Genomic DNA, 14,000 nt, shown 5'->3' with positions numbered 1-14,000 from the left:
TCGTTGGTCTCCCGCTGAAGCTGGTATCCAAGGTAAACCGCAGGTTTCTGAGCGCCGCGTGGCGCTTAGAAACCCGCTGTGTCCCTTAGATACCAGCGTGCTGGTGCTGGGAGCTGGTATCCAAGGTAAACAGTGGGTTTCTAAACACCGCGTGGCGCTTAGAAACCCGCTGTTTACCTTGGTCACCAGCTCCATGCACCAGCACGCTGGTATCTAAGGTACACAGTGGGTAACAAAGCGACGTGCGCGCTTGTTACCCGCGTTGTCGCTGTCCTGATCGCTGCTGAGATCTGCCTGTTTGGCAGCTCACCAGTGATCATTTAGCGACACACCAGGGATCCTGACAAGGTCATATCGTTGTCGGGATCGCTGGTGCGTCACTATGTGTGATGGGGGCCTAAGACAGAGCCTTGTGGGACCCTACTTGAAACACTCTTGTAATTGGATGATAGTAGGAGATACTTTATCAAATACTTTACTGAAGTTGAAATATACTATATCTACCACATTTCCCTAATTCACCCAGTCAGTGATTTTGTCATAGAAAGAAATAGATTAGTCTGGCATTACTTGTTTGATGCTTACATACATGCTGTTTAATAACTTGTTCAAAGATCTTTCCAGGTATAGAAATAATGCTCACTGGCCTGTAGTTTGTTGGCTTCATCTTCTTTCCTTTTTTGAAGAGAGGGACAATATTTGGCCATTCTAATCTTCTAGGACTTCTCTTGCTCTCCAAGAACTTTTAAAGACTCTGGCTAGTGGTTCTGCAATTTCTTCTGCTATCATTTTTTAGCACCCTAGGAGGTACATCATCTGGACAAGGAGATTTAAATTTATATAAATTAGCTAAATGTTCTCTCACCATCTCTCTATTTATGGATAGCATGGATTCTTTTTTTTCCCCTTTGATAGCACTGTGAAGATCAGTTGATGTTATATTTGCTTTCTTAGAGAACATAGATGCAAAATAGAAATGTAAAAGTTCAGCCTTCTCAACAGCATTTTTGACCACTTCACCGTTTTCATCCTGTAAAAATCCTATAGCATCTTTGACTTATCGTTTGCTTTTGACATACCTCTAAAATCCTTTTTACTGCTTTTCTTCTTTCTTGCAAGCCTTAATCCATTACTGGCTTTAGCTCTTCTAAAACTTTCCCTGCATTCCCTGCAGACAGTGTTACACCGCTCCATCATATTCACCCTCACGCCTCCGCTCCCACGCCGCAGCCTCTCCCCGCCCGGCGGCCGAGGCGGTCACCTCTGACGGGCTCGCGGCCGACGCCATCCCTGCATGCAATGCGCCATAGGCCGCGCCTCCCTTCTGCTTCTTGTGCCCTGGCTGTGCCCTGACCCGGAAGCACCTTCGGACCAATGGCAGACCAGACGGGGTCATATCAGGCCGCTTCCCCCTGAGGGAGGCGCCTGATCATTGTGTTACCTTGCACACTGGGCCCTGCTTCCTCCTGTGCTCTCTGCAGCCTCTCAGTTCCATCCGCGGTGTTTCCTGCAGCAGCCTCGCAGTCCTGTTCCTGTGTTCGAGTTCCATTATACTCCGGTCCTGTTCCAGCGTTCCTGTTCCTTCCTACTCCAGCCCTGTTCCTGTGTTCCATTCCATCCTACTCCAGTCCTGCCTCCAGGTGTTCCTGCTCCATCCAGTTATCCATACTCCTACAGTCCTACTTCAGTCCTGTCTCCTGTGTTCCGCTCCAGCCATCTCTCCATATTCCAGCCTTACAGTCTACGCTTTAGTCCCGCACTCCTACTCCAGTCCATTCTGAGCCGCCCCTCTCGGTACCGGCTACCGTGGTACTTGAACCCCTGGGCCTGCTCCTAACGGTCACTGTATAGGGGTCGGTTCCACCTGGCAGCTCGCCCAGGGCCCCTCGGTGCCTCGGTCCAGAGGGTCCACTCCTGGAGATTCCGGCTCCCGACCACCCACGCTAACAGACAGCATTATATTCTTCTATAGATATGCCCTCCTCTTTCCATTTAATATTCATTTCTTTTTCCTTTTAAATAAGGATGTTGAAAGGATGCCCAGCATGTGGTGCACAGACCTCAAACACAGACTTCTTCCCAGAAGTCCATCATAATGTTCCAGTTCGCTGTGGAAAAAAGCTTATTGAAAGGCTTCTACACAGCCAATCAACAAGCTTTTAGGCTGTCGGCACTTCCGGAGCCAATACAGCCATGACAGGTAATGGCATGATTGTGATTGGCTCCATTTCCCCTGAGGAAGCCACGCTAAAGGTGGCAATACACGTGGGGTGTCATCCCCCCTCCTTCTGATAGACCATGTGGGCATTTGGCTTTATTACAAGACCTGTGAATGACTCATTTCTATGGGTCTGCAATTTATAGGCATTCTTTGTATATGTATGTCTCTGATTGTAGGGACACTCTAGCCTTTTTTAGAGGCTTTAGTAATTTACGCATATATTTTTTATTTGCATATAATTGTGTATACTTGGAGGCTTTATCATTTCTTTGGAGGCACCATACTCTATGGATCATTCTGATAGCTTGCAGTTCCCAAAATAGGCTATTTATTGGGTCATATATTACTATTTTGTTTAAATTATTATTCCAACAACAAGGGTCCATGTATCTATGATTACTTGCAATCAGGTTTACTTGATTGGTCTTCATGTTATGCAAATTATTTGCTATCTGTATTTAATGCCTTGTCATGTCACACTATCATGTCTAGTACATGGTTTATATAGGTCTCATTCTATGCATATATTTGCATCTTTATGCATTATTATATTGTATGTCTTTGCCCAGCATATTGGAGGGGTTGAATATCAGGTTCTCATTTAAGAACCCTCTTTTTGGAGTGTCATTTATGGCTAATTTGTTTTGGCCTTTTTAATTGTTTCTAATCTTATTCTTGTCACTTGTATGTTTCTTTTTTGTATGCCAATACAATCTATTAATTTTTGTTATATATTATGCTATATTTCTGATTTTGGGGTTGATCGCGTCCATTTTACACACCACTTCTTCTTTGACTTTGTGATTGTGATTGGCTGGCACACCATGTGACCTTGCCATTCTGTTACTCGTGTGCCATCAGTGTGGTTCTTACTTATCTGTGCCATATGAGCCTCATGCTCTGTGCCCTAAAAGCACCTTCCTGTATGCCATACCAGTGTTGTGTAGACTGCCCTAAACCTTCTTCTCTGGCAAAAAATCCTATTACTCTGTGCCATATAAACCTTGTTCTCTGTGGCAAGCAATGCTATTGCTCTGTACCATATAAAACTTGTACTCTGTGGCAATAAATCCTTATGATCGATGCCATGTAAACCTTGTACCCTAAAGCAAAAAACTATTGCTCTGTGCCATATAATCCTTGTTCTCTGTGGCAAAAAAATCCTATTGCTATGTTGCCTGTGTGAGATAGTAGGTACGCAGGGATGCAGTGACGAGCAGGAGGCAGAGCAAGTTAATGGGTTTACTACAGGGGTTACTCCATGCAGGGAGAGAATGGGTTATGAGGGGAGTAAAACTGAGTATTATATCAGGGTAAGAACAATTGTAAATGAAATAGGCAAACTTATAAGTCTGATGATGTCCGGGCTGGGAAGACTTGAAATCCCATTGTGGTGCCGCAAGTGACGCTTAAAGTCTCTGGCGTGATCCTGAAGAAAGTTGAGGCACTATTTCCCGATGAAAGCGGGGTATCCTGTCTCTACTAGGTGAGGTCCTGCATTCCTGGGACGATGTGCGTGTTGTGGCACAGTCTGTGGTACTGTCGGAGGATGAATCAGTTCAGCATTGGGAGGCAGGGGTGAACCTACCCGGCTCTTTATTATTCACCTGGTCAGACTTAGGCCATGTGCCCATGGCAACCTCGGAATGGTGTGGGACGGATTCTCAGTGACAGGAGTGAGCGGACACACAGCTACTCATCGCTCACAGTCAGTGTGCGCATAGGCTGGGGAACTACAGCACGGGCCTGGGCTATCGCGTCTCTCCAAGGAGAGTGAGTCAACCTTCTCCTGGTGCACACTCTGTCTTCCCACCAAGTGTTCTGCTTTTCTGAAGGTCTTCCCATCGAATAGTCCAGTTCTTGGCGCCTGAGGTTACTTCTAATAAAAGTTCTAACAGCGGGTTCACTATGCGGGTAAAATTCTTCAGAAACATCGATAATACCCGGTCATCCCTAAGAATGCCTGGACATCTTTCACTGTCGTCGGGGCAAGCACATCGTGCACTGCAGCAATTTTGTCTCGGGCGGTTTCACCCCTTCAGCAGAAACGACATGACCCAGGTACTCAATTTGAGTGAGAAACAGATGACATTTCTGAGTCTTCCCTTTAAAACCTTGCCTTTGAAGGCGACTCAGCACCTGTTCCAGTCTTTGTAGATGATCCTCAAATGAAGCAGCATAAACTATGATGTCATCTAAATAGATAAGCGTGGCTTCAAAGTTCATGTCATCTCTCCATTAGTGATGATCAAACGTGCTTGCCACTACTCGTTACTCGCCCGAGTATCACTGTACTCAGCGAGCACTTCTGGGATTACTCGGCGGGAACTCAGGTCTCCACCCAGCAATTTTGGCAGTCTTTAGAGACTCAATCACCATGCAAGGAATGTCTGCCAGGCACTGTAATGCCACAGCCATCTTTGCTGTGCTCTTGCAGTGATTGGCTGGCCGCATGGCATCATCAGGGGTATAAGAGACCGGACGCCGCCCTGCTTGGCGCATTCAGCTCTGGATTGAAATAGTGTAGGGAGATCTGCTGCGGAGATAGGGTCAGATTTGGGAATTTATTAGTCAGTGTGGGGTCTACCATCCTAAAGTACTCCAATCCAGCTAAACCAACAGTCCAACAAAGGACTAATTCCGGAGTATGTAGGTGACAGTGTTTGATAGTCAGGGTAGTGTTCGTCACTCTATACATATCAGTGCAAGGCCTGCAGGCACTGTATGTGTGTATATAGATCTCATTGCATACATCAAGAGGATCCATTCCATTACTGCCTGCTGCTACCTATAGCATATATTGACCGTATATACAGTTGTGGCCAAAAGTATTGACACCCCTGCAATTCTGTCAGATAATACTCAGTTTCTTCCTGAAAATGATTGCAAACACAAATTCTTTGGTATTATTATCTTCATTTAATTTGTCTTAAATGAAAAAACACAAAAATAATTGTCCTAAAGCCAAATTGGATAAAATTCCACACCAAACATAAAAAAGAGGGTGGACAAAAGTATTGGCACTGTTCGAAAAATCATGTGATGCTTCTCTAATTTGGGTAATTAACAGCACCTGTAACTTACCTGTGGCACCTAACAGGTGTTGGCAATAACTAAATCACACTTGCAGCCAGTTGACATGAATTAAAGTTGACTCAACCTCTGTCCTGTGTCCTTGTGTGTACCACATTGAGGATGGAGAAAAGAAAGAAGGACCAAAGAACTGTCTGAGGACTTGAGAAATCAAATTGTGAGGAAGCATGAGCAATCTCAAGGCTACAAGTCCATCTCCAAAGACCTGAATGTTCCTGTATCTACCGTGCGCAGTGTCATCAAGAAGTTTAAAGCCCAAGGCACTGTGGCTAACCTCCCTAGATGTGGACGGAAAAGAAAAATTGACAAGAGATTTCAATGCAAGATTGTGTGGATGTTGGATAAAGAACCTCGACTAACATCCAAACAAGTTCAAGCTGCCCTGCAGTCCGAGGGTACAACAGTGTCAACCCGTACTATCTGTTGGTGTCTGAATGAAAAGGGACTGTATGGTAGGAGACCCAGGAAGACCCCACTTCTTACCCCGAGACATAAAAAAGCCAGGCTGGAGTTTGCCAAAACTTACCTGAAAAAGCCTAAAACGTTTTGGAAGAATGTTCTCTGGTCAGATGAGACAAAAGTAGAGCTTTTTGGGCAAAGGCATCAACATAGAGTTTACAGGAGAAAAAAAGAGGCATTCAAAGAAAAGAACACGGTCCCTACAGTCAAACATGGCGGAGGTTCCCTGATGTTTTGGGGTTGTTTTGCTGCCTCTGGCACTGGACTGCTTGACCGTGTGCATGGCATTATGAAGTCTGAAGACTACCAACAAATTTTGCAGCATAATGTAGGGCCCAGTGTGAGAAAGCTGGGTCTCCCTCAGAGATCATGGGTCTTCCAGCAGGACAATGACCCAAAACACACTTCAAAAAGCACTAGAAAATGGTTTGAGAGAAAGCACTGGAGACTTCTAAGGTGGCCAGCAATGAGTCCAGACCTGAATCCCATAGAACACCTGTGGAGAGATCTAAAAATGGCAGTTTGAAGAAGGCACCCTTCAAATATCAGGGACCTGGAGCAGTTTGCCAAAGAAGAATGGTCTAAAATTCCAGCAGAGCATTGTAAGAAACTCATTGATGGTTACCGGAAGCGGTTGGTCGCAGTTATTTTGGCTAAAGGTTGTGCAACCAAGTATTAGGCTGAGGGTGCCAATACGTTTGTCTGGCCCATTTTTGGAGGATTGTGTGAAATGATCAATGTTTTGCTTTTTGCTTCATTCTCTTTTGTGTTTTTTTCATTTAAGACAAATTAAATGAAGATAATAATACCAAAGAATTTGTGTTTGCAATCATTTTCAGGAAGAAACTGAGTTATTTGACAGAATTGCAGGGGTGTCAATACTTTTGGTCACAACTGTATAAAGACACAGCCAGAATAAAGTCCTTTAATTGAAAGAATGACACAGACTCCTTTAATCGATCTAAATTAAACCATACTCCCATCATCACCCATTCCACTGAAGCCATGGACTCCTGTAATAAAATAAAAATAAAAAACCATATATCTCACCTATCCGTTGTTCAGTCCTATGTAGTCATCCATTTCTTGGGATAAACAATTTTCAATCTGGATGGTACCAAGATGCGACAGTCCAGGCTGAGAACCACTGAGGCAAGTGCAGCCTCAGTGACTAGCAGTGATGATATCGAGGTTTCCATGGTTCACTGAGGCTGCATTGCCAGCTGGACCCCTTAACTGAGTTGAATTCAGTGAGTTAACCACTAGCACATTAATTCACAGCAAAAACCCTTACAGTTATCATAAAATCCAAAAAAACTTTATTTACAAAATATATTTATTTCAAAATTCACCCTTAGATACTATTACTATTGCATCACACCACCACAGGGAGGTGCCTGTCCCTACACTGACCTACTTGACCCTGCCTAGCATGTAGAGGTTGGCACCCTATGACCTGCGCAGTGGCGCCCCCGGTCCACGGTGGCTATCCCTGCTATCCCTATAAGGCCCTTATAGGCAGGGATGTGAAGAAAGCAGGATAAGTAGGTGAGAAAGTTGAAGAAGGAATTGAATGTCTTCGTTATAATAAATTCTCATTGGCTTCTTGATAATTTATATTGCTCACTGCATAACACTTTCTATACAAAAGATTCTACTTGGTCTTGAATGGATCTACTGACTATTCTTCCTCTAGGTCTGCTTATATACTGACTATGGACAATGTTACTATAGTTCTTTCTGCTTATTATAACAAAAATATTGCCAATATATCCTAAATTATCAAGTTCATATAACCTTCTGGGACCATATAGATAGAGGTTTTTCAGCTGATATATTTGTGAGGAAGAGAGAAGCCTACAGGGACCACTATATTCATATATCCGTGTACTGTGGTATTTTCACAAAATAACTCAATATATCTGTTTAGGATAGATTAATAATTTCTATAGATTTTTTTGATTGAGGAGTGGAAGACACAGATTACCAGAAACACTATTAAAGATAGATATCACACGGTCGAATGACCAATATACAGAGTATACCAGTCAGAAACCATCCTACAGTTCAACATGCTAAACAGATGGCACTCCAAGCCATAATCAGAGTTATGTAACAGAAATAAGCGATATGACATTCATATTCCACAACAATTTAGCACAGAAACTGAAGCAGATAATACTCAGGCCAGTTTTACAACTAACACGTTTCCCCTTTTCCAAGGATCATCGGGAGTAGGATGTAACCATAGAGCACTTAGCTTGTATGAAGCAAGAAAGATGGAGAACCATAGCCAGGGACAATCCCCCCTGTCATGGTATGCCTAGGTTACTTTAGGCAAAAACCCCGGGACCCCTGCGATGTCCCTCAGACTAGGGGAACCCTGTCTGTCCCTCTACCCAGGGTTTACACTGAAGGTGTGCCTGCCTGAGCCTCCACCCTGTCCCTGTCTCCTGTCCAGCCCTAAGCTGAACCCACCACCCTCCACCCAGTGAGGGGACCAGACACCAGACCCCACAAATACGTATGGACAGGGGTAAAAGAAACACCACACAGTTAATACACAAGGGAATACAATAATGTGCAAGGGCAACCAAATATATATATAACAGATTGGAGAAAGAACCACTGAGGGATATACTGCACCAGATATCAGACGCTCCAACACCACCACTGCTGACCGGTATTGCTAGCACTAGGCTAAAGCTATAGTCGGCGACGCCCATAGTCAGGACGAACTATTTAAAGACCAAGGGCGTGGCCCAGCCCTCAGCCAGCATGACAACCTGGTTAACCCTATCCCGACTGGAACAGAATACCCAACAGGGTATTACCGCTGTCTGCCGGACACCCTGGTGTGAACAGTGTCCGACATGACAGTACCCCGCCTTCTACGAGGGACCTCCGGAACCTCACCATGTCGAGGACCTGGCTTGTCCGGATGGCGACGATGGAACATAGTAACCAGTCGATCAGCATGAATGTCAGAGGCCGGCACCCAGGTCCTCTCCTCAGGACCATAGCCACGCCAGTGGACCAGGTACTGTAGAGTGCGACGCACAACCCTAGAGTCCACCACTTTGGACACCTCAAACTCCAACGCGCCATCCACCAAGACGGGAGGTGGTGGCCCGGGGGAACCATCCACCAAACCCACGACCTTCTTTAGCAATGCTTTGTGAAATACATTATGAATCTTATACACAGCCGGCAACTCCAAACGAAATGCCACTGGGTTGATCACTGCGGAGATTCTAAATGGGCCAATGAACCTGGGACCCAACTTAAGTGATGGTATCTTGAGCTTAATGTTCCTAGTAGATAACCACACCCAATCACCCACACACAGGTCCGGACCTGGCACACGTCTGCAGTCAGCCACCCGTTTGTACCTGGAACCCACCTTCAACAAGCGCTGCTTGACTCTCCTCCAAACAGACGACAATTGAGCTCCCAACTGGTCCTCTTCAGGGACGCCAACTGAGCACCCCTGACGCAAGGTGCAAAATTGAGGATGTTGACCATACACACAAAAAAAGGAGATTCCCCAGACGATTCCTGGCAATGGTTGTTTATTGCGAATTCTGCCAGAGAAAGAAACGCTGACCACTCTTCCTGATTGTCGGAAATAAAGCAGCGCAAGTATTGCTCCAGGTTTTGGTTCATCCGCTCAGTCTGTCCATTCGACTGAGGGTGGAAAGCCGATGAATGAGATAATTTGATTCCAAGGCGAGAACAAAAAGCTCTCCAAAACTTTGCCACAAACTGCGTACCTCGATCAGACACAATGTCAGACGGGACACCATGAAGTCTGACCACCTCGCGAATAAATATCTGAGCAAGAGTCTTAGCATTGGGCAAAGACGGTAAAGCAACGAAATGTGACATTTTGGAGAACCTATCAACAATTACCAAAATGACCGAGTTCCCTGCCGAGGCGGGCAAGTCAGTAATAAAATCCATGGAAATCTCAGTCCATGGCTTACTGGGCACCCCGAGAGGCTGCAAGCTACCAGCGGGACGGGAACGAGGAGACTTGGCCCGTGCGCACGTGGTACAGGCAGCCACATATGAGGCCACATCCTGCCGGATTTTAGGCCACCAAAAACGACGCGATACCAGTTCCAGAGTGCTCTTAACCCCTGGATGACCTGCCAGTACCGTGTCGTGATGTTCGCCCAACACTCTAGAGCGTAGATGTAGCGGCACAAAAGATTTATTAGCAGGCAACCCCGGCGGTACCACCTCCTGAGCCTCCGCAATCTCTGCCTCAATCTCTGTCGTGATGGCAGATACCACCACACCCTTTTGGAGAATAGGCACCGGCTCTTCACATAACTCTCCACCAGGAAAACACCTGGATAAAGCGTCTGCCTTAACATTCTTCGACCCAGGGCGATAGGTAACAATGAAGTTGAACCGGGTGAAGAATAATGCCCAGCGAGCCTGTCTGGAGGACAGGCGCTTAGCAGATTCTAAATAAAGCAAATTCTTATGGTCGGTTATCACAGTAATCTGATGAACAGCCCCCTCCAAGAAGTGTCGCCACTCCTCAAATGCCAATTTGATGGCCAATAGTTCCCTGTTGCCAATATCATAATTACGCTCCGCAGGCGACAGCTTCTTGGAGAAGAAGGCACACGGATGCAACTTGGCCCAAGAAGGGCCCTGAGACAGTACAGCCCCCACTCCAACCTCCGACGCATCCACCTCCACGACAAACGGTAAGGAGACATCGGGCTGCACCAGAATGGGCGCTGAGGCAAAACTATTCTTGAGGAATTCAAACGCCTGTACCGCAGGCTCAGACCAGTCAGAAAAGTCGGTACCCTTCTTAGTCATGTCAGTCAGTGGTTTGGCAATCATAGAGAAGTTCTTAATAAATTTCCTATAGTAATTGGAGAAGCCAAGAAATCGCTGAAGCGCCTTAAGATTATCAGGCCGATCCCAATGTAGTACCGCCTGCACCTTTGCGGTGTCCATCTTAAAACCTGAGGCGGAGATTATATAACCCAAGAACGGTAGCTCCTGTACGAAAAACACACATTTTTCAAGCTTGACATAGAGCCTGTTCTCTCTGAGCAACTGCAGAACCTGTCTAACATGCTCTATATGTGTATCATGGTCGCGAGAGAAAATGAGGATGTCGTCAAGATAAATTATAACAAACCTCCCCAACAACTGAGAGAAGACATCATTAATGAAGTGTTGAAAGACCGCCGGTGCCATAGTCAACCCAAACGGCATTACCAAACTCTCAAAGTGACCCTCAGGGGTATTGAACGCTGTCTTCCACTCATCCCCCTGACGGACTCTTATAAGATTGTACGCCCCCCTGAGGTCCAGTTTGGAGAACCACCTGGCACCAACCACTTGGTTGAATAAATCGGGTATAAGTGGCATAGGGTAAGGATCACGGACCGTAATCTGGTTGAGTTCTCTGAAATCCAGACACGGGCGTAAACCGCCATCCTTCTTTTTAACAAAGAAGAAGCCAGCAGCCAGAGGAGAAGAGGAAGGTCTAATATGACCCTTGCGCAGGCTATCCGCAATGTATTCCTTGAGAGCTAGCCTCTCGGGACCTGAGATATTAAACATTCTAGCTTTAGGTAACTTGGCCCCTGGTTTCAACCTAATAGCACAGTCATAGGGGCGATGCGGTGGTAGTTCCGAACAACCCTTCTCAGAAAATACATCCGCATAATCCAGCAACGGCTCCGGGATACTGGGGGTCAAAGCGGAAATACATGTAGCCAGGCACCTCTCCTGACACTCCCTGCTCCACTGAATTATGTCCTGGGTCTTCCAATCAATAACAGGATTATGCATTGACAACCATGGAAAGCCCAGAACCATCTGAGCCGGTAAGTTACTAAGCACCTTACAAGTTACCCGCTCTGAGTGTAATACTCCGATGTGGAGTTGTATATCCAACACACACTCTGTGATCTCCCCTTGAGACAACGGGGAAGCATTGATGGTAACCACCCAGATGGGGTTCGGCAATTTCTCCACCGGAAATCCCGCTGTATGCGCGAACCTCTCATCAATGAGATTGGCAGCTGAGCCACTATCAATAAATACTGTAATAGAGAGCATTTGCCCCCCAAGTACCACCCTAGCAGGGAGCATACACTGGGAAACCATGACGGAGGATACACAAAGGCTCAGACTAGACTCCTCCAAACCCTCTGAGCCTATCAGTTTTCCGCCGGCGCGCCCTTCTTAGGTACCAGGGGGCAAGCGTTAATAAAATGTCCTCCTTTGCCACAAAAAAAAACAGAGCCCCTGCCTTCTGTGCCAAGGACGTTTAGGCTTGTTACTCGGTGACTGTGCTATACCAGCGATCTGCATGGGTTCCACAGATTCACCAGCGGCAACCTCACCGACCACTCCCCCACCTCCCAGAGGCAACGAAACCAGCGCCCCCTGACGGAGACGTCGGTCTATGCGTACTACAAGTGCCATCGCAGCCTCCAGAGAGGCGGGAGTCTCGTACATTAGGAGAGTCTGTTTAACCCTTCCAGAAACCCCATGCAAAAATTGACATCTAAGTGCAGGGTCATTCCACTGCGTGTCCACCGCCCAGCGCCGGAATTCCGTGCAGTAATCCTCAGCTGGTCGATCACCCTGTAGCAGTGAGCGTATCTTAGACTCTGCTAAGTTTAATCTATCCGGATCGTCATAGATCAAACCCAGAGCAGAGAAAAAAAAATCTACAGATTCAAATGCCTGTGAGTCTGAAGGGAGTGAAAAGGCCCAGGCCTGTGGGTCACCACTCAGCAAAGAAATCACCAAGCCCACGCGTTGAGCCTCATTAACTGAGGAATGTGGACGCATACGGAAATACAATTTGCATGATTCACGAAACACCGTGAACTTACCACGATCACCAGCAAATCGTTCAGGAAGGGGAAACTTGGGCTCAGCTGCCCTGGCTGCAGCCTCAGCAGGTACTGCAGGAGCTGACAGGCTTTGTTGCTGGACCGCCCCCCTGGGTTCAGTGACCTGTATGGATAGAGCCTCCAGCTGCTTGGTTAGGGAAAGTATAGCATCCATAGTAAGTAACCCCTATATTCCCTATCTATACCTTTTTTTTTTTTTTTTTCTCTCACTTTATTATTTAGGCCGACTATAATGTCATGGTATGCCTAGGTTACTTTAGGCAAAAACCCCGGGACCCCTGCGATGTCCCTCAGACTAGGGGAACCCTGTCTGTCCCTCTACCCAGGGTTTACACTGAAGGTGTGCCTGCCTGAGCCTCCACCCTGTCCCTGTCTCCTGTCCAGCCCTAAGCTGAACCCACCACCCTCCACCCAGTGAGGGGACCAGACACCAGACCCCACAAATACGTATGGACAGGGGTAAAAGAAACACCACACAGTTAATACACAAGGGAATACAATAATGTGCAAGGGCAACCAAATATATATATAACAGATTGGAGAAAGAACCACTGAGGGATATACTGCACCAGATATCAGACGCTCCAACACCACCACTGCTGACCGGTATTGCTAGCACTAGGCTAAAGCTATAGTCGGCGACGCCCATAGTCAGGACGAACTATTTAAAGACCAAGGGCGTGGCCCAGCCCTCAGCCAGCATGACAACCTGGTTAACCCTATCCCGACTGGAACAGAATACCCAACAGGGTATTACCGCTGTCTGCCGGACACCCTGGTGTGAACAGTGTCCGACATGACACCCCCTTTCTCTGGTATGATGCTCTGGTATAACCGCTAGCACAGTGAGGAAAAGTCTCACGGTGCAGTGCTGATCTCACAGAGGTCACTGCAGATCAGAGGCCCAGCTGGAAATGCACCAGCTGGAAACGCAGCCTCAGTGCCTGAGGTAACCTTGTTCGACGCTTGTTTCCCGGCCTCTTTACACCAACTGAGAAAGAATGATGGGAACAGAACAATCACTATTATATCAATCTGTCCCCATATAGTATCATGTCATCAGCAGCACCTCTACAGTTTACATCAGCGATGCGCTGCTGAGAACAATGATTTTTGTTCCGGCATAAACAAGCCAATCACTCGATGAATATGCAGCATTTTGCTTGTTTAGTATAATTCACTCCATAGACTTTGTGGTGTAGTGACCACTGTGTCCGCTAGTGGGCGCTGTGTGGATGTCCTAGAAGAGAGGATGAATGGCAGGGTCCTGAATGACCGTTATGTATCTCAAAGTGGGTGGCCTTGAGATGGAGACTTATGTG

This window comes from Dendrobates tinctorius, unplaced genomic scaffold, assembly GCF_039654945.1.
Source record: "Dendrobates tinctorius isolate UK_male_01 unplaced genomic scaffold, ASM3965494v1 ptg000139l, whole genome shotgun sequence".
NCBI lineage: Eukaryota > Metazoa > Chordata > Amphibia > Anura > Dendrobatidae > Dendrobates > Dendrobates tinctorius.
This window is presented reverse-complemented; position numbering follows the sequence as displayed.